Source organism: Spea bombifrons, chromosome 5, assembly GCF_027358695.1.
Source record: "Spea bombifrons isolate aSpeBom1 chromosome 5, aSpeBom1.2.pri, whole genome shotgun sequence".
NCBI lineage: Eukaryota > Metazoa > Chordata > Amphibia > Anura > Pelobatidae > Spea > Spea bombifrons.
Genome location: NC_071091.1, coordinates 100,695,385 through 100,718,590, shown reverse-complemented (window position 1 = coordinate 100,718,590; position 23,206 = coordinate 100,695,385).

Here is a 23,206-nt window from a genome sequence, read left to right as displayed (position 1 = left end):
AATAGACTAGCCTTCATCATAATGGGCATATGCAATAACCGTTACGCAGTAAAACAGGCTTGGTACATTTGCGATGTAGACAGAGTATTGCATGATATGGCCATTCTATGGGGGGGTGCATGATGTGACACTGCAGGGCTGTCAGTCCATCTGGGTGGAACATGCTCTTAAATCACAGCTCCGTCTACCGGTAATGCCATAGACACATGCCATCTGGCAGCGAAGGATATTATTATGGCGCGTGCACTGAGAGAGCTGGAACCGGCAGGCCTGCCTATCTGCAGAACAACATTTCTAAGTGAAATGTTGTTTCAAGTGTCGGGTAATCTGAATGATACAGAACCTGTGGCCGGCGACACTGTTGTTTACAGTAACATGGATATCATGTCGATTTGGACCTCAAATATCCCTTTCATATTGAAACAAAGGCAATTTTCAGTACATTTAAGAAAGGGTCAGACTTTAAGTAATGTTGGATTATTCAAGTAAAAGAGTTAATACCCCAATTTTTGTTTACAAAGAGATGTTTGATATGTAAGAATTATTATCCCATCCGCTGTGCCAATCCCAAATGGAGGAGCCATTAATTTTCAGGAGCCTATACATAGAAACATAGAAACATAGAAAGTGACGGCAGATAAGAGCCAGAAGGCCCATCCAGTCTGCCCAACCTCTGAGTACTCTCCTTTAGTACTTGCCCTTATCCTATATCTAGCTTGGCATTATGCCTATCCCATGCTTGCTTAAATGACTTTACTGTATTAACATCTACCACTTCCACTGGGAGGCTATTCCATGCGTCCACTACCCTTTCCGTAAAGTAATATTTTCTGATGTTACCATTAAACCTTTGCCCCTCTAGTTTATGCTTGTGTCCTCTTGTTGCGGTTTTATTTCTTCTTTTAAATAAACTTTCTTCCTTTACTTTGTTGATTCCCTTTAAGTATTTAAATGTTTCTATCATATCCCCCTGTCCCGTCTTTTTTCCAGGCTATATAGGTTAAGATCCTTTAACCTGTCCTGGTAAGTTTTATCCTGTAATCCATAAACCATTTTAGTAGCCCTTCTCTGCACTTTCTCCAACATATCTATATCCTTCTGGAGATACGGTCTCCAGTACTGTACACAATACTCCAAGTGAGGTCTCACCAGTGATCTGTACAGCGGCATGAGCTCTTCCCTCTTCCTACTGCTAATACCTCTCCCTATACAACCAAGCATTCTGCTAGCATTACCTGCTGCTCTACTGCATTGTCTGCCTACCTTTAAATCCTCAGAAATAATTACCCCTAAATCCCTTTCCTCACACGTTGAGGTTAGGACAGTACCAAATAGTCTATACTCTGCCCTTGGGTTTTTATTCCCCAGGTGCATTACTTTGCATTTATCCACGTTAAATGCCAATTGCCACAGCTCTGACCATTTTTCCAGTTTACCTAGATTGTTTGCCATTTGGCTTCTTCCTCCAGGAACATCAACCCTGTTGCAAATTTTTGTGTCGTCGGCAAATAAACATACCTTTCCATCAACACCATCTGCAATATCACTAATGAAAATATTAAAGAGAATGGGTCCAAGTACAGATATACCTCGTGTTTCTGTGGCTTTTGGAGGGGGTACACATCATTTGCTGGTCATAAGTAGGAGAAGAACATTATGTAAGCATGTATGCTATAAGTATAAAGAGGCATAATACATTTTTCATTGACATTAATATTCAATATTACTCTGAATATATTCGTTCCCGGTTGGGAACCAACCCTTGAATGATGAAATTAGAAATATTATAAATATAAAATGTGAACTATATGTGGTATTTAGCCTCTATTTTTATATGTATGTATGTATGTATTTATAAATGTATTTATGTATTTGTATGTTTATATTAAAATAAAAAAAAAAAAAAAAAAATAAGTAGGAGAAGAAGCTGATGTTGGGGCTTACAGTGGCAGAAACCCCTCTTAGCACTCCCTGAGATAGAGGGTTCATTGAGGTATGATGTCATATTCCATCAGAAAGAAAGAAAGATCTATGATCACTTGCTCACAACCAGCAAGAGATCATGGCTTCCCACCAGGATAACTAGGCACACAAGAGGAGACCTCATAATCCATCCCCCGGCAAAATATCATGTACAGTAGAGATTTGTCTTCTATCCCCATGGGACAATATGGTGCTCCTGGTTAATTCCGTAGCCAAAAGGCATACCTCGTATTTGGCCAACACAAAAAGGTTTGAAGTTACATACGCTTTTGGAAACCCAGAGAACTCTCCTGATAGAACACTAGACCTCTGAAGTCCCGAACTCTTATGTGTCTCTTTATATTTTTCTGTGTTGGCCCAATAAAGAGACCATCTTCTATTGGACCAAAAGGGTTATCGCTATTTTCCTTATTGCGGTTCTCCTGACAAAGGCAGTGCTACATTAGGGTTATTCCTTTGACAACGTAGTGATTGACAGCCACTTTCCTGTTAAGAGAAAGAAAAGCATTTGTGATTAGCAATGTCAGGCTGAATGACAGTCAGCATGATAATGGAACACAGAAATCTTTATTAATACAGCTTTTCCTATAAATTGGGACCTCCTATACTTTACAAGTGATTTTGTTCCACTGTTATTATTTTTTTGCAGTATCATAATGCAGAATCAGTAACCATGAGTACCAAGCCATAAAGGAGATTAAATAAAAATGTGTAAATATCAATATATGTATCTGGTGTGTTTCTTATACATTTCTATTTTAGCTCATGTTAACACATCATAGCTCACCATAGCTAAATAGATAAACACACTGCAGTTGATGTATAAGGGTGTCGCAAGTAATGCTTAAAATTGCCCTTATTCTATAATGATATGATGATGGTATAAAAAGAATTAGTGTTGATTATACATAATTCTTTGCAGATGTGATACAGCAGTTAAAGGTAGACTCCAGCCATCTCAATTGCATTTCAATTAGCTTTTAATAGGTTTATTTTTGCATTAACTCTCTTTCCCTGGTACCCAGTTACTGTATTTGCCATGGGGGTGATGTGCTCCATAAAATAGATCCTCTGCTCAGCACTGCACAAGCGCAGGATAATCACTGCCAGCCTCCTCGATTGTTCCCAGAGGACTAATGAGTCCAACCGCACACGTGCACAAAAAGAGCTCCCACTAATTTAAATGAGATCGCTTCCCAGAGAGCGATCGGCTGCTTCTAGCTCTGGCGCTGCAAAGGTTTACCAGGGGAAGTTTTTTTCTTCTTTTAGGTAAAATAGTAGGTTAGATAATATAATAGATTACACATAAATGACTTACATATACATTCATCATTGGCCATGGGCTAAAATTTCCCTTAGATGTTTTTGGTGCAAAACCCAACAACTATTTTGTTACATATTTATACTTTCGATATGTCTTGTTTTTGATTCTCTTAGTCCATAGTTCTACTTTTTACCACAACTTTTGAAAAGTTTATTCGGTCTCCTGCATGACTCCGCTGCTTTCCAGATTTTCAGCAACACGTTTACATGGAAAGGATAGAGTACAAAATTAGAAAGAAAGGAAAAAAAAATGTATAATTCCGCTGGAAAAAGGCAATAGCAATGTTAAAAACAAAGTGCTGTTTCTATGCCTTGTCGTTGTTGTTTTTGCGACCCCTTGCTTTGGTATAAACGCTAACATTTTGAATACGTATAGAACCTCATTAAGTGTTGCGGATTGTCAAATATGTTAAATTGCAGCCTCTTGATTTCTGCAGTGTAAAATTAATTAAAATGTGCAAAAATGCTTTGTCTTAATTGTCAGCTTTAATTTGATCTCCATCCAGCATACTGATTTTTAGTTATAATTATGTGGGTGTCAGGAAAAGGCTTGTCATTATGCGAGAGAGAAAACCTAAGATTTTTTTTTTTTTTTTTATGTGAATGATTTATTGTCACAGTATGAAAATCACTCCTGTACTCCTAGTATAATAATTTTATCTTATGAGGCCAATGAGGCCGCTATGGCATTTCTGCAAAGCTATAATGATTGGAAGCAAAGACCATTTTTAGGTATTTAATGACTAGATAGAACAGCTGAGGATAAGCCAAAGTGTTCATATCCCAAATGAACATTAAAAAAAGGAAAATTACCATCTTCTGGAAAGCAGTCTGATTTAACCCATTGTTGTAAGGAGATTCTCCTACTAAGTCTCTGATTCTGCGTAGAAACTAAGTTAACTGGGCTATGCCATGGTTTACGTTGACAACACAGGGGAAAACACCTTATGGATACTTACTGATAGGTTGTATATCTTGCAATAACATTTTTTATTGACAATCTACTAAGAAGTCATGTTTCATGTATTATAGATTTGCCAAGCGCTGCTCGTTCTCTCCAGATCAGTTTTTATTGCGCAATCTTAGGCCTACATAGGAAAAGACGTGACAGATGTTTCAAACACTCGATAACGCTGGGTGAACCAGTATAGACTTGACTCCAATGCATGTATTGGTTTCTCAAGATATGAGTAGCATGAGCCAGTAATGGAGCCATCTTAAGTCCTGGCTCCCGATTGTCACTGGTTTTAGGACAAGTCAACTTGGTTTAAGGACAAGTCAACTTAGTTGGAGGACAAGTCAACTTGGAGGACAAGTCAACCTGGTTGGAGGACAAGTCAACTTGGCTCATGCACTCTAGATTGGCCCCAACTTGCTGTGTACCACATTACTACCGGCTTGCCCAACTCTAGGATTTTAGGACCTCTTCTAGGGCCATAAGTATAAAATACTTATGCTGCATACTGTAACTGGGCACCAGCTACCGATCTGCCGGCCCTTCCACTAATTAATGATACAGCAGCTCAAGGTGAATACTTTCTTAAACCCAAGGAGAAGACATCTTTTGACGGTGTCACAAACCAAGCTAAGCACACGCGCTTGCAATCTAAAGCCAAGTTGGGTAATTTGACACGTATAACATTCTTTCTGGTCTTAATTTAAAGCCCTCGAATAAGAAAAGCTGACTAAGGATAAAAGATTCTGTTATCAGAAATACATTTAAATTAAGAGGACTACAGGGAAATTAAAATTAAAGCATATACTGAAGTTACATTATCTCAAGTTCTATTAATTTTTTTCCCCCTGCCTAAGTCCTCATTTAAAATTTATTAAAATATACAGCGAAAATTAAAATCAGTAAAATACTAGGCAGTAAGTGTGAAACGTTAAAAAGTACGGTAACAGTGATGGAGTCGATTTTAAGTAATAACTCTTTTGTAATAAGTTGCTTAACTAACTCATGATTTATTTAAAATATACTTTACGTTTAACATTTTGTTAGTAAAACTTTGCCAAATTAGTTGAGAGTTTTAAAGAAATTCTTGTTTTCTTTTAAATCTAACATATTCTGCCTTAATTATTATTATTAGTAGTAGTAGTAGTATTGCGCCAACAATTTATGCAGCTCTTTTTTTTATAATACGTATATTTGAGGGGTGTGACAGATAAATAAACCGCTTTATTCTTTTTATTCTGAAACCTTTATGTGTAACTCCCGTTACATTACCAATAAAAAGTTGCCCATCGAGATACTTGCCGGCTTCATTTTGATTGAAACGGGTTCCATGTCTGCGCAGCTAACAAAGAGGAAAACAGACTTCTCAATAAAGCACAATTTATGGAGATATGTGAATATCCGCTGTATGGGGAAGAGACGCTGACACAGGTGCGAACGAATGAATGTCACCAATGAATAGCGCGTCACTTAAAAATAATCATTAAGCAACGGTTGCTGTTGTTTTAGGTGCCAAAGGAATGCATTGAAACATCGTTGTGCAGCCTGTTAGCACCTGGGAAACTCACTCAGCAAATGTATAATTTACCAAGTTGCAGAAGGCATCTGCTGTACAGATGCTGCAGATCTCCATAAAAATAGTAAGTAGCAGACTGCGTGTGAGAATTTCCTGATCATTTTAAATGAATCGCGTAGGTAACCAATCCTCATCCCTTCAGTTCATCAAAATGATTTAGCACCTTATGATGCCATTAGGACCTACCTGGTCCACTTGTACAGGGGGTGTAGGAACCCTATACAGATAATGACATTATATTTATCAGATAATGCTGGCTCTGACACAGGTTGATGCCGATAGTGGCGTCTGGGTACCATATTTCTTTGACGACCCTGCGTACAAACTTGCTCTAACACCACCATACACTAAAATCATACACTTACCCATACATATTATTACTATTATTTATTCTTTAATATAGTGCCATCATATTCTGCAGGGCTGTACAATGGGTATACACATTCTCTCCCACTCCTTCTCTCCCTGTCCCTTCCTTGCCCTCAGGGGCCACTTACTGTAGGCTCAGTTCTGACGTTCTCTAACACACACTCATGCTAACACCATACCCTCATATACTAATGCCATACGCATACACACAAAGCCTTTCTAACATGATACACTTATACTCACTCAAGCACTATACAGTTACACGTACATTATGTGACCTGCTGGGTGTCTAGGTCACCATAGCCAGGCCTGGGCTGGCTATCTGACACACTGGGCACACATTTAGTTCACAATAATAAATGCAAAGAAGAAAGAAAATTATTTTCTTTTTTACCATTTTGAACAAGTTTAGAAATCACCTGCAACCTAGGGGTATTTTCCAAAAAAAAAAAGTAATCTATGGAGGCCATCACTGTACTTGGCGGATGTATATGATGAATAACAATTGAGTCCTGTAGAAGAAATCCCAAGCAACGTTGGAAATGGTCCCTTACCTTTGGTGTGAAGTATATTCCACATAAGTATTGTGTTATATGTTTTATATCGTTTCAAAATAAATACCTGCTTGTCATATAACTTGTGGATACACTAAACATGATTGCACAAACATAGTAAAAACAGGTATAAGATGCATGTCCATAGGGTATAAAATACCCTTGGCCAAGAAAGTGTTAATACAGCATGCAATATACAGTTAAAATGCCCTCAGTTTTAGTACCCTAACCCCTTTTTTGCCAGACCGTTTCTGGTTGGACGCACGTGGTTTTGTTTTTATTGTATTCTCGTGTTTTTTATGTCCTCGGCATATGTCTGTGAATGTACCTGTCTGAGATTAAACCATTTGCCAATTAACTCCTATCTTACAGCCTCCGTGGACAATGTTTGAGAAGCTGCCAACTTATGTAACATCTGGCTATTGATTATCATTCCCCACATTCGTCTGGCAGAGCTTGTCTAGTTAGGGTTATGTTCTCTCTTTCTACTTCTTTTGTTTTTTTGTATAATTTTTCTCTCCTACTTTTTTTTCTTCTCTCCTTTTTTTAAAATTCTGATCATTAGCATCTGCGGCAGAATCATTTTTTCTAGAAATAAAATAAAAGGTTTTGGTAATGTTTAGTGCAGCAATCCTGCTTATTTATTACATTTTTTTTGTACAGACATCCACAGGATAAAGATTTTAATCCTACTCAAGGCTGATAACGAATGCGGTAGACTGGTCTCCAAGATACTAATATACAGTCAATCTCGGAGCTTCAAGGTGCAATTAAAATGCCTGGATATAAACCATTAGATCCCTCTGTCATTTACACAGAGATCAGTGAAGAATAGACTTTTGGAAAGGTGCAGTTATTAACCTTTTCAGATCAGACGTGAGCAAGGTTCAGATGTGTAGGGTTAATGTTAAGATGCCACTGTGGGGTAGATATGAAATCCTCTGTTACATTGGTCTGATATGACTTTAGTGCTCTGTTCACTAATATGGGAGCCAACAAGAGTTTCTCATCAATTCTTTTATGCTTTATAAAGGACACACAAAGGTGAGGTCATATGTGATTTAGAGTTAATGCACTTATTTCTCATTTCAGAAGATATAATGTGCTTACATAGGCGTATGTTAAAGAAATACGCAGACATTTTTTTGAGAAGATATAATGTACTTATATAGGTTCACATAGGCAAAAATATGCAAAATGCTTTGTGAATGATGAATACATACTACATTTATTACTGAGCTGCAAGTTGAATGGTTAACTGTGGGCCTGGGATGCTGAGAATCTAAATCAAATCTTGCACAAACTCAGGAATTTTGTAGGCATATAGTAAGGTGTATGATTAAACAATTATACCAAACAGGTGCTAATCATCAATAACTGATCGTTCTGATCAGAACCCTTCCCATGTTTATGGGCAGCAACAATTGCTTCTCTAAGACCATTTCTGATGTCTTTCCTCCTTCGCATTGTGTTGACACACGCCTGAATGCTCCAGACCAACAAACTGCTGATGATCAATTAACCAAAGGCCAGGGCCGGACTGGCCCACCGGGATACCGGGAAATTTCCCGGTGGGCCGGAAGGTCCGTGGGCTGGGCGGCCGGCAGACTTACCATGAAGACAGCCGCTGAGCTGCCCCCCAGGCTGCCCGAAATCTAATCAAAGCGGCCGCTGGGTGCTGATGCGGCCGGCATCAGCACCCAGCAGCCGTGTGCGATGGCCGTCTAGTGATGGGAGCAGTGTGAGGGGTGAAAGCTCCGCCCCCTCGCACTGACCTTTCACCCCTCACGCTGCTCCCATCACTATGCGGCCATCAGATTGCTGGGAATGTAATCTGAACGGCCGATGCGTGCTGATTCCGCCGGCCGCCTCTGCTTTAATACTTTTTTTTTACTTTATATGGCAAGCCGATCCAGCTTACCATATAAATAAAAAAAAAGTGTTAAAGTAGCTCCGGCCAGGGGCATCAGCACGCACCGGCCGTTTAGACTACATTCCCAGCAGTCTGATGGCCGCAGAGTGATAGGAGATGGAAGCTCCGCCCCCTCGCACTGCTGCAGCACCGGATGTCAGGTCAGTGGCATCCTGGCTGTCAGCATAGAGGAGAACAGTGTGCAGCTACCAGGAAGTCAAGAGAAGTAGAAGGTGAGTAAAATAATGTATTTTTTGTACTGTATAATGTTTTTTGTATTTGTTAAAAACAAAAAAATAGGCATGTGTGTGTATGTAAGTGTGTCCCCCAATATGCCACTCCAGAAATGCCTTATACCCCCCTATATGCCACTCTGTCCCATGATATGCCTTTTAACCCCCTATATGCCAGAGTTGCATATAGGGGTATAAGGCATTTCTGGATGCAGAGTGACATATAGGGGGTCAAAAGGCATATCTGGAGGCAGAGTGGCATAAAGGGGGTTAAAAGGTATATCATGGGGCAGAGGAGCATATAGGGTATAAAGCATATCGGGGAGGCAGAGTGGCATATAGGGGGCATAAGGCTTTTCTGGAGGCAGAGTGCCCCATGATATGCCTTTTAACCCCCTTCATGCCACTCTGCCTCCAGAAATGCCTTATACCCACTATATGCCACTCTGTCCCATGATATGCCTTTTAACCCCCTATATGGCAGAGTGGCATATAGGGGGTTAGAAGGCATATCATGGGACACAGTGGCATATATTATTTTTTTATTTAATATGGCAAGCTGGATCGGCTTGCCATATAAAGTAAACAAAAATGTCCCATGATATGCCTTTTAACCTCCTATATGGCAGAGTGGCATATAGGGGGTTAGAAGGCATATCATGGGACAGAGTGGCATATAGGAGGGTTGAGGCATATCAGTGGCATATAGGGGGGTATAAGGCTTTTCTGGAGGCAGAGTGCCCCATGATATGCCTTTTCACCCCCTTTATGCCACTCTGCCTCCAGAAATGCCTTATACCCCCCTATATGCCACTCTGTCCCATGATATGCCTTTTAACCCCCTATATGCCAGAGTGGCATATAGGGGTATAAGGCATTTCTGGATGCAGAGTGACATATAGGGAGTTAAAAGGGATGTCATGGGGCAGAGGGGCATATAGGAGGGTATAAAGCATATTGGGGAGGCAGAGTGGCATATAGGGGGCATAAGGCTTTTCTGGAGGCAGAGTGCCCCATGATATGCCTTTTAACCCCCTTTATGCCACTCTGCCTCCAGAAATGCCTTATACCCCCCATATGCCACTCTGTCCCATGATATGCCTTTTAACCCCCTATATGGCAGAGTGGCATATAGGGGGTTAGAAGGCATATCATGGGACAGAGTGGCATATAGGGGTATAAGGCATTTCTGGATGCAGAGTGACATATAGGGGGTCAAAAGGCATATCTGGAGGTGGAGTGGCAAAAAGGGGGTTAAAAGGCATATCACGGGGCAGAGGGGCATATAGGAGGGTTGAGGCATATCAGGGAGGCAGAGTGGCATATGGGGGGTATAAGGCATTTCTGGAGGCAGAGTGACATAGGGAGTAAAAGGCATTTCTGGAGGCAGAGTGGCATATCGGGGATTAAAAGGCATATTATGGGGCAGAGTGTCATATAGGAGGGTATAAAGCATATCAGGGAGGCAGAGTGGCATATCGGGGGGCATAAGGCTTTTCTGGAGGCAGAGTGCCCCATGATATGCCTTTTAACCCCCTTTATGCCACTCTGCCTCCAGAAATGCCTTATACCCCCCTATATGCCACTCTGTCCCATGATATGCCTTTTAACCCCCTATATGGCAGAGTGGCATATAGGGGGTTAGAAGGCATATCATGGGACAGAGTGGCATATAGGGGTATAAGGCATTTCTGGATGCAGAGTGACATATAGGGGGTCAAAAGGCACATCTGGAGGTGGAGTGGCAAAAAAGGGGTTAAAAGGCATATCACGGGCAGAGGGGCATATAGGAGGGTTGAGGCATATCGGGGAGGCAGAGTGGCATATAGGGGGTTAGAAGGCATATCATGGGACAGAGTGGCATATAGGGGGTATAAGGCATTTCTGGAGGCAGAGTGGCATATAGGGGGTTAGAAGGCATATCAGGGGGGCAGAGTGGCAAGCCTGGGGGCAGAGGTGCATAACTCGGGGGTAGGTTGTCAAATGAAAGGAAATAAAAACCAAACATGTCTCAATCATAGCTTTTATTAAATATGGAAAAAAATTGTCTACATGAATTAATAAAGAAATAAAAGTTTCTTACCAGAATATCGTGAAGAATAATGTGATCAGTGTTTTGTTCCACTGAATAAAATGGAACTTTTTCATCTAAAAATGTTCGCAGTAGTAAATGTTATGATCCCATTATGTGTAATGTATTTCATTTATTAGGGCCTTTTAACACTTTTGCTTTCTGGCATTTTAATACAAATAATGAGATAAAAAGAATGGCACCTAGTGTGACTCGGGTGTGTATAAGGGGTGCGTGTGGGTATAAGAGCTTCACTGTGAGATAAACTATATGGGGCTGGTCTCCAAATTTTTCCAGGGCTGCTTTTCAGTCCCAGTCCGGCCCTGCCAAAGGCATTTCATTAGCAGCACCTGTCTGCTACTTAGCATCTTAATTCCTATGGAAGCAGTAAGGGTGTACTTAGTTTTTCACACATGGCTTCTCCATTTTTGCTTTATTTTTGTTGAAAACATTATGACACTGTGTAAAATGTCATGTGTTGTTGTTCATCTGAGGTTTTATTTACCTCATTTTTAGACCTGCTAAGGAACAGGTTATTATTATTATGTCCTGATATGTAGAACCATAGAATTCAAGGAGGGTGTACTTTCTTTTTCACACGACTTTACATATATACAGTACTGTGCAACAACTTAGGCAGGTGCGAAACATGTTGTAAAGTAAGAATGTTTTTAAAAATAGACATGTCGATTGTTTATTTTTATCATTTAACAAAATGCAAAGCAAGCGAACAGAAGAAAAATCAATGTTTGATGCGACCACCTTTTGCCTTTATAACAGCATCTATTCTCCTAGGCATACTTGCATACAGTTTTTTTAACCAACTTGACAGGTAGGTTGTTCTGAACCACAGTTCTTCGGTGGTTTTAGGCAACCTCAGTTGCTTCTCTCTCTTCATTTATTCCCAGACACACAATCAATGCCAGGACTCAGGACTTCCGCTATTTGGCTGGGGGAGGGGGGCAAGAAGTCACTGGTCAAAAATGACATTAATGGTTTGGGCACAAAAATTGTACTGACAAGCTGTTTGGGTACAAATGTGGCACAGACAAGTTGGGCACAAACATGGCACTGATGAGCTGTTCAAGGTCAAAGATGGAACTGGTAAGTTTGGGGGTAAAGATGGCACTAACAAGCTGTTTGAGGTCATTGTGGGAAGTGGGTGATATGTTACTTGGTGAAGTCAGTAGTCTTAAAGTGGTGGAGTTGTTGCCACAGAAAATGGGTGTAGTTAGAAGTTTGTTAAGTTAAGGACAATAGTTAAGGACAGGCATCAGTGACCCAAGGCTTGGCCCTGCCAGGCATGATTACTGCCACCCCTGTTGAATCTAAATATAAATTAAATAAAATCTGTCTTGCAAATAAAGTCGACTAAATGGTCTCAAAAAGCAGCACAGGACTCTGTTTGTGTTTATGAAATTCAAGAACAGATGAGAAGCAAAGTAATTGACATCTATCAGCCTGGAAAGGGTTACAAAGTCATCAAAGTCATCTCTGAGGGTCTGGAATTCTAGGGAACCACAATGAGACCCAGTGTCTACAAACAGAAAAAATGGAACAATGGTGAAGCTTCCCAGGAGTGGTTGGCCTACAAAAATTCCTCCAAGAACGCATCGACGACTAGCCTGAGTTAAGGTCAGTGTTCATGATACTACAATAAGAAAGAGACCCTGCAAAAAGAGCATCCATGGGAGAGTCTTGCTATCCTAATTATTGTCACAGTAATGTTGTTGTTAAGCAGGGGAGGGCAGAAAATAGGTGTAGTGGGGCAACTGTCTGAAGCCTCTTTGTATGCAATTCCACATTATTTACATACGACCAGATACTGTCAGGCTCTCTTTTTTTTTTGGATAGTGCCCATAACTGCCCAGTGAATGGCTTGTCTCCCAAATATGTTTTGAGCTCCTACAGTATTGGATCATTTGGGTAGGAAAATACTGACTCATTTTGAATCACTGTCACAGTGGAGCTGGATCCAAGAAGATTCAACTCTTTAGTGAGAGAGGCCATTATCCCATTTAGCTCCCGCCTCTCCTTGGGGACATCAGTGGCCCCCCTCATTCAGGGGCAACAAGAAAATCTGCCCCTCTGTTAATTTAGGGGGGGATAAAGGGGCAGCTTTTCCCAGGAGTCACGTTTCCTCCAACTTCTTCACCCTTGGATATCGAAGCACCAGCACCTAGGGGCTACAAAAAATATCTTTGCTGATGCTGAATCCCGAAGATGTGAAATAAAGCCAGCTGGGATGAACTTTGCATGGGTGCCCAAACTAGCACTCTTTAAAATACTGTATCATTTGAATTTTGATCATAAATATGCATATAAGTCGCCGAGGTGCACATTACATTTGCAGCAAGGTCATTATTCTCTAATTTAGGCAGCAGGCACTGTGCCATTTCCAGTTCCAATCTCTTAACTCCAGATTTGGGCTCTGTTCCATGCTCATTATCAGTATCTGAATATAGCTAGTATCTCCTGCCTGACACCGGCTCTAATAAGCTGTGTGAGCTGTGCAGATAGAATCTCATTCCTTTTAACTTTCCAGTTTAAGTGCTTTTAATATGCTTGTTTTCAGTTTACGTGAGGATTATTGCATGTCTATCTACACATGTGGAAAACCCAACAAGCAGGCCGACATGATGGAAACCGAACATTCTAATGGAACACTCATGCATATTTTCAATCAATTAAAAATCATTTTATAATTAACTAAATTAGCCTGTACGTTTAATCAATCTCTGCACGGGGTTGTAGTTGTAATCAATTGTGTGTTGTTTTATCACTAATTAGTTGATACTAGGACAGAAAGACGGTTCACAAAACTACAATAAACACAGAGGGGATTCACAAAGGTTTCCTTGCACAAAACCGCAATTACACCAATTTTGAAAAAAGTATAACAAAAATCACAGCAACCTTAATCACCTTGTCTGAAATGGTGGTTGTAACAGATCCACAACAGAACTATTAAGGCCTCTATATGCCTATCATATACCAGCAGGGCCAAACTGGCAATGATAAGGCGTCCCAGGCACTTTAAGGCCTGATGATGTAACTGGGCCCAATGTCTGGATTTGTCTATGATTTTATGATAACGAAGCATGCGGCTGGCCATATCCAGCTGGTGGCCACGCACTTCAGTATCCGATCTGCCACTGGAGTGGCAGATTGGGTGAGTGTATGGAGCTCTGTTGTCAGTAGGCCCAAAGAGGTGATTTGTGTAGATGTTGTATAGCAACATTTTCCACAATATGACATCAAAGATCTATACTACAAAAAGGTGACCACATCATCATCATAGATGGGAACTTCCCATGGTAGGCAACCCAAAGCTCTCCTTTATCTGGAGGAGGGGTGGTGTAATGTGGGGGTGGGGCATTCATAGAGAATGAAATGAGTGGGGGGTGGATGTGGCCAAATGTCAGTGTCCTGCCCAGTGAAAGATAAAAGAGACCCGGAGAAGCAGCACTTCACTCAGAGACTCAGTTACAATAGTATAGGTTTTTTTTTTCTTATTTTTCTAGACCATGATTCGATATATACACATTTCTGTTACATCACATATTGCTGGACCTTAATTTTCTTGTGGCCGAGTAAAAATAAGTTTTGGTCATAAACTGGAGAGACGACGGTTATAGAGCCCATCTCTGTCCGGCAGTTAGTATAATTCTCAGGCGATCCAACTGTAGATTTTCATAACCTGGAACAGTTTGATATAGTGTCTCATAATAAGACCGATCCAATGTATCCATTGTTTAAATGGGGTTTACAGCATGTCAGGTAACCTTACTATTGATTTTACCATATTCCCGCTGAAATCTATTTGATACAGTTACCTCCGTGAACCTACAGAGTGAATTGTTATTGAGGTTCTGGACAGTCAATACATTTTGTGAACTTGTAGGTCAAGGACTAATGAGAAAGCCATATTTATGTGATATGAATGAGGGAAGGTGAATTTGTCTGTTGTACGAGATTCCGGTAAGGAGATGAAACGAACATCTTGGGTAGATGTTACTGTTTGTCTACCATGAGCTGTTAATGTATATACTGTGACCAGATGCACTGAATAAAATGATTATTGATTTTGAGGAGGATAAGAATAATGCAGGGACATTTACAAGAGAGAAGAACATACAGCTTCATACTGATTACCATCAATAGCAACAATGGAGCATTAGCATATCGCTTCTCCATCGCAAAGATTACGAGGAATCTGTCATCGTGACTTATTCACTTAACCCTTAGTTGTAGGTGGGCTGCAGCGAGATGGGATCTCATCATGCATGATGTAGGGCCCAGAAGAAAGGGCAGCGTTGGACCTGCATAATGCATAGCAAATGCTGTGGGGGGGGGGATCTTCTTTTTCTATCAACAGCAAGTCATTATTGGATGAATAAGGTTCTCAGAGAACTACAATTATGTTGTCAATATTTTTGTACAGTTGTACGGAGGTAATAATTCCACCTTACCTGGTAGTAGTGTGCTGTTCCACGTCAGTTATTGGGAACACAGAAAAATGTATTGCCCCATTCAGGGGTAGATTAATAATGAGGTACATAATCCATTTGCTCCAAAGCCCCCCCCCATTTGCTGCTTGCTTGCTACAGTGTAATTTGTGTGTTAGCCTGCACAGCACAGGGGAAAACGGTGCTTGTGCTGGGTGGGAGCCCAGATGGGGGCCCATTTGGTCCATGAGGTGGCCACAAACTGTAGCACCTGACCCTCCACTGGAGCAGCAGACTGGGTTAGGCTAACTCTTGCAGCCATTATTAAAACAAAACTATATATATATATATAAGGTTCTTGGGGGCTTACAAAGCTTATTTGACCTTTTAGTGAGCGAATGTTCTCAGCGTAACATAATGAGTGATATAATGTCCTTAATAACACATCGTCTCTGCTCTTATCTCCAAATATTCTCCTAATCGCCCTGCCCACAACTTGCCCCTCTCTTCTACCATTTTCACATCTTCCCTCCATTTCCAGTGCTGTACCTGCTCTATAGAATTCCCTACCTCATTCCGTCAGTCTCTCCCCTATCTATTCTAACTTTAATAGCTCACTAAAAGCCCACAAGTTCAGAAAAGCATAAAACCAGCCCTCCTCAAACCACCAACCTGTATTCTGAATAGAAACTATCCTTTTTCCCCGCCTCATTCCACCTCAACCATCCAATAGATTGTAAGCTCGCAGGGGCAGAGCCATATTCTCATTCTTTACCAGGATGTCAAAGCGTGTGAATGTTTTTGTCCATTTCATATATTGCCAATGTTGTTAGTTTTCGCTTCCCGTTTTTAACGTAAATATATGGAATCTGCTGGTGCCCTGAAAATAAAATGTAAAATCAGACTTCTAAATATTTATGAACCCGGGTTTATCAACGCGTTGTGAATCTATTAATATAAGCTATGTATTTCCACAAACCTTGCGCTGCGAACCCCGGTACGTCATTGCGTTCTGAAAGCAGAGGGAGAAAGCAAGAATCCCGTGTCAGATTCACTTAGCAATCATTCATGATGGGAATGACACTATTTGTATGGTACGTCTGTGGACCCGGTTACTAGATCAGTTAGCATGTCATTTACATACATTCTCGCCTATTTATATTGATATTTACATCTGGTAGACCTGTATCCAAAGAAAATAATTTGAAATATGTCGTACGCGCCCACGGACATCAAAATAAGCTGTCAGTCACCCGTCTCAACAATTGGCCGCTGGGAAATGATCCACAAAGCCGGGCAATATGGAAAAATAATAAAAAATACACAAGTGCGTTTTGCTTACATTAATATTGTTAACGAATGTAAACTTTTAAGCAGGAAATGTGGCAATCATTGCGTTTAGCGTAACCATGTTGTGTGGTTGCCGATACGTACATGCGCCTGATACATATATGCGTTTCATGTAATCCTAGAATAAGACTGCATTGCCTAGTATCCGGTGTGAGCGGGGTCTACTCCTTTCACTTATACGTGCTTAAAATTGATTTCATCCTTAAAATATCCGATCTGCGTTGGGGTAGAAACCAAACCTTTAAGGCATTAGCTCTCTCTAATTCTCTCAGTGCCGGTATGTTCACAGATCTACCACTTTTCACAACACCATTGCTATTAAATCACAGAGGGGTCTATTTTCTGCAGATTGGATTTCGGTTGTCGTAACTCAAAATTGACACCACTTAATGCAGGTAGCAGAGGAGAACTGGTGGCCTAGATAATTTATATATATATATATATATATATATATATATATATATAGGAACCCAAAACGATACACTCAGTCCCTGTTACCCTGTATATACAGTAGTGTGCAAAAGTTTTAGGCAGGTGTGAAAATGCGGTAAAGTAAGATTTGAAAAATGGGCATGTTAATAGTTTATTCTCATCACTAAACACAATGAACAGAGGAAAAATCTAAATCAAATCAATAAAAACGACATTTTGTTTAATATGATTATCTTTGGCTAAAATTAAAGTTAATGTGATTTAAGTGTCAACAAAATATGCAAAAATAGAAGAAATTGTAAATGGGGCTCTAACTCCTTACAACTTCCGCTTTACTTCAATAGGAGAACATTTCAACATCGGGGGGCAGATTATCCATTAGGCATGCTGGGCACATGTCTAGCGGGCCCAAACCCAGGGGCTCCAGCTCTTCTATAGATCATTTGGCCATTGCACTGCCATTGGCCAACTAGCAGAAGCCATACTGTATTTGGAAGACATATGCTCAGCGAGGTCACATGAACCCTTAGCTAAAGCACAGCAGCTCTTACCGTTTATGTGTGTGTGTGTGCAGAGTGCATGCGCCTAGGGGCCCAAACCATCTTAATCCAGCACACAGAGTTTATATACTAATGTTGGACCTTTTACTGTATACCAGGAAAGTACCCAAGTGAATGAGATCTGCCTTTCCATCCTCGTAACCCACACCCTTCTGTTCCGGTGAATTATTTAGCTTGTGTTGTGTGCAGTGCAAAAAAAAAAAACAGTTTTACTCTTTCTACATTTATTACACCCAAATCAGGGCACAATTCTATGTCAGTTTCCCTTTAATCAGCTTCGGCATTTTATTCCGTTCTGAGAAACCATGCTAGAAGTCACCTTCCATGAGACGTGACCCTGTGGTTAGAGCAGGAGAGGGTTACATATAAAATATGTATGAAAAAATACAGCTAGAAGGAAATTTTAATAATGTAGAAAAGGTTACTGCTGATACAAGGTCAATGTTTCAGACATATTCCGGCCGTTTAATACTTCTGCAAATATTATGAATTTCATTTTTTTTTTTTTTATTTAACATTTTTATGACCTCGGAGTGACCATGGTGTACTTTACAAACGTTTTATTCTTGCGAATTGTATTTAGACGCTGAGAGATGTTTCTTGAGTGTTCATTACTGGAGGTAATATTACTCAGTGTGAAGAACCGAAACATGGCAAAACAGAGCGCTTTTCTGTATTCTCCCCTTTTAATATCTGGTTAGTAAATTCTCCAATGAGGATAATCAAAAGTAATCTTGGAAGGTAAAACAAAAAAAAAATAAAAGGCAAAAGAAAAAAATTTCATATTTATTGATTGATTTATTTACTTGTTTATTTAGCATTCCGCTGTTATTTCATTCTTGCTTCGGTCTGGGGACAGCATTCATGATCATTTTTGACAATGAATGAAGAAGCACAGAAACATCTCGAATGACAAACAGGTCCAGAAAATTCCCGAGTCTGTTCAAAATAGAACTAAATCCTGTCTGTTAAATCTCTGAATGGTGACCCCCCCAAAAAAATCTCATAGAGGTTTGGGAGAGTTTGCAGGACCGTCATGGTTACTGCTTCCTCACTTCAATATTCATTATGAAGGACCAGCACTGGCCTGTTTTGAATTGGCCCTGCATAATGTATAATGAATGTGTAATTTCAATGATTAAGGAATTCATTATTCAGGGCCACCTTGTTCTTGCTGTAGTGACGGATCTTTATAATGTATAGTGAAGTCAATGTGTTGATTTGTAGTTTTTCAGCTACTACTTATTTTTACTCAAAAATAAATTTTCTTGCGCAAAACTAATGGCCAAGAGAAATATTTTCAAGAATGCCCAATTTACACCAATCAGTTAAGTGTTTTATAAAAGTCTAAAGTAAAAGTGAGCCAATAAGAACGCTAATATTTGACCGCATTAAATATATTTGTGTATTTTTTTGTGTTTTGGAGAATTTAGGTGTTTAATAGGACTATGGTTCCCATATAATCCATTTAAAACATATTTTATATTATTATTGATTGATTTATATAGCACTATGGGATAAGCATAAAACTATCCTGGATCTAACATGATGCCAAAGACTGATTAAGGTGTGAATCTTAACATCAGGAATGGGGTCTGATCTTCCATCATATTCTATACGTCTATTTTTCTACCATCATATTCTGCAGCTCCAATTGAGACATGTACTGTTTACCAGTATAGCAGCTGCAAACTCCATATAGTTTAGTTTACCCTTTATAGAAGGGTAATCCTTAGAAACAAAGGGGTTCTCACCTCCAACTGGTTCTCCCTGAGATTGAGCCCTTGGTTTTGGACATGTGGATGATCCATCTGGAACCTCAAGTGCCTCGCTCAATCTGGTAGTTGAATAGTCAGATAGTCAATCAAGCCAAAAAGTCAGGTTAGAAGAAATAGAAAGCCAAAGCCAAGGTCAAGATCCCATAAATCATGAGCAACGGAAAACAAGCAGGGTCACAACAGGAACAAGATCAACAACTGGTTCTGGACGCATGAAGGACCATCCAAGGGCAAAGACTGACTGTGTGTGATGCTATTTAAAGGTCTAAAATGAGAAGCAGGTGAAGCTGATACTCTGATCTGCCACAGGTTTGAGGTCCCTTAGCGAGAGAACAGCAAGAAGCCTCTTTATCTGACAACTGCAAAACAAAAGCCTTTTGTGAGAGGGTCTGGAGATCAACTCTGACCAGGAACCAGGCCAGTGAAGGCGACTGAAAAGGAGATCAGGGAAGAAAATGTATGATTTTGCCAGTCATGGGACAAATTTCAGCATTCGTTAATAAATTAACCCTTTACTTTTACACCAGACATCTCCAAAACAATATCAATGATAAATAAAGCAGACAAACGATCAGTATCTCGAGTTGCTAAAAGTGTGACAGTCCTCTTTTATAGAACGTACGTCTCTCCAGAAGCTTTTTCACCGGCTCTTTGTTTGCCTTGGATTTCCACTTGTTTTTTGCTGCTCTTTGTCAGAATTAGTCTGTTACAGGCTGCACGGCTGTATGTTACTATCACAATGTAAAATGTTACAAATTGCCGCTGCCAAAGTGTATTACGGAGTAACAAACATTCAGCCGTGATAAAATGCTCCTGTCACAAAGTATAGACCTGCAGTCTCGGGATGGTGGAGTAAAGAAAGTCTGATGTAAAATCAGAGAAGCTGGCTTTGGCTGGCTTATGGAAAGCCTAGACTGAGAATGAGAACGGCGATTGGTCAATAGGGTATATATTTCACGGATCGATGCTTCTACACGTGTCAGTGGCAGATCGAGTGCTATAGCATTTGGCCAGAGGCTGGATATGCCAGCCACACACTACGCAACCAAAAAAAAAAAGCATTGTGTGTCCTCTAATACCCGGCTGTCGGCCACAATGATGTAATCAGATGGCCACCAGATTTAAAGTTCCAGGGCCACCCAACCATTCCGAGTCCATCCCTGGTCAATAGTGACATGGTCAGAAGGTAGAGCTCAAACATAATTTTAGGCAGTTAAATCCTACGTACCAAGCCATGATAGCTCCTGCTAACATAAGGGTGGTCAAGGCTATCAACAGAGTTCTCCCTGCTGATGGAAAATACACATCAAAGTCCTAGTGGTCATCCTCACCAAGCTTTTATAGGGTTTGTTTGTATGTCAACAAGTTAACATGGGTGAGTGATATGCGAGCTAATAGAGCCTCTCCTATTTTATTACTGCAGTAGGGTATGATTATCTGGTCAAGATTGTGGATGACTTGTTACTTCATGTTGATTTTTCATATGGTTTTCCAACAAAACCTTTCCTGGTCAGTGACTGGCATAGCGGAGACTACTTTATTTAAGAGGTTGGTGTAGGTAAAACCTCATTCTCTATTTGAGTAATTACAGGTTTTATCCCAAATATTTAATGGATCATGGTGTCATTGCTGCAATATATTACTGCCCATGATTATGTCCCTTGATCATGGTGTTATAGGTCCATAGTAACCATCCCTTAATTCAATAATCTCAGCTCATGATATTCCATTCAAGATATTTTCAGTACAATAAATGTAAATAATATAAAAAAATAAAAATTACTTACAAATACCCCAGTTCAATTGCTTTGACTTAGGGTCTCGAGGGAGTACACAATCCAGTGAGCATTTCCAGTTAACTCAGATACTTAATATTGTTTCCCATCTGAATTAAAATAGGAGTTAGGAATGATCAATAATGCAGCATAGTCGGCCATGAGTAATAAAATTTCTGACCTCTGTGCAAGGCAAATTATTGATCCCTGTGCTAAAACGCTCCTGCCATGAGAGAAACTCAATTAGAAGAAAAACATATTTTGCCTTTACAGCCGAGGCCTTCAGAAATGGAAAACGGAGATCCAATAAGAAGCAGGAGAAAGTAAAAATGTCTCCGCTCTTACGTTTCCTTTAACGCTTTAATTTTCCATTTGACTATTTTTTAAGATTTTAATTAATTTCAGATTATCCTCGTTGAAACAAGACCCTGGACATTGGGTCATAAAGGACCAAGACACTGGAGTAATAGACCAAGACCTAGACTAAGTTTGCCTAGCAGGCTAGTGTGCCATTGTCTCATTATGCCAAAAAAAAATCTGAGCTTTACTGCCCTTTAAGAAGCCATTGATAATGACTTAAGAAACTTTTATTCTATAATTTGATCAAAAAGTAGGTCTTCCATAGCAGGGATCTCATAAGGCCACCTGGAATTCTTGCGCAAGCCACCGCTTGATCAAGTCAACAAAATGACCACTCCTTTAAGGATAGTTCAGAGCTTTTACCCTCTACCCGCTATAACACATACACACGTATGATTACTACATGTCTGCACTTGTTCCCTTCTTTGCTTTAGTGCGTCCGGTTTCTTCTGGCACAGAGAGGGTTACATTTCATTTTCTGGCTGGCTAATTCTTTTTCTTTCTAATCATTTGAAGTCATCTTCTTGGAATGTTATTTCTGTCCAGCAATACAGAAAACATCACACATCTGTGTCTTTCTCCTCAAGTAATATTACAAATGTTACCAAGGTCACGGAGAGAAACACAAGCTGGATACAGAAAGGTCCAGGGGCACAAAGAAAATTAAGGCATTAGTAGGAGACACCAAGGGCAATTATTTGCCTCGCGCAAGTGAAACTTCCAAAAAAAAAAGTGATTTCAGATCTTCCATTTTTATTGATGGTTCTGCTTTTTTCTCTGATTTATGAAATATCACTGAGAGTGAGAATAACACTTAATGGTGTTATCTGTAACATCAAATACAGAATCAGAAGATATCAGCGGGTCACAGTCAGGATAGCTTTATGCCGATCCCATGCAGGTTTATGCCCCAGCCCCTCTGTTCTCTGTTTTAGCCTCTAGGCTAGGAGGCTATTCCACTTATCTACTACCATCCCAGAGATTTTTCAAATCTCCTAGTTCTCCCTTATTTGCTTCATTAGGCGGTTTTGTGTCCTGCCTCTAGAAACCATGTGAAACGAGGTGAAAGGTGGGAGAGTGGCTTATTTTTTCATTATAAAACATAGCTATGAGAGAAAGGACGAGGATACAATGTGACTCAAATGCGCAAAGGCAATGAAATGGACGGCCAATGAAATCGCCAGGACTGTTTTACAAGATGGATCTGTTATCCAAGTATCATGTGTGCTCCAGTTTTTTTAGGTTGCAGCTTATCTACCAAAAATGCATTTATTTGAAAGAAAGAGTCACTAAAAGGATCCAGCCAGAGACAAAAATCATGTTTTCTCCATCCCGGAAAGGGAGCTCTAAATTGGAGCCCTGCCTAGGGCCCTATGTCATCTTTTTTTGCCCTGGGTAAGTTACTGCTTTTTGCGATGAACCAGTAAATAGATAAAAAAAGAGCCAAATAAAAGTTGCCCCCTTAGTTGCACATTTAATCCTTTTTTTTTATTTCTTATTAAATAATCATCCTTGCCAGAGCAGCTC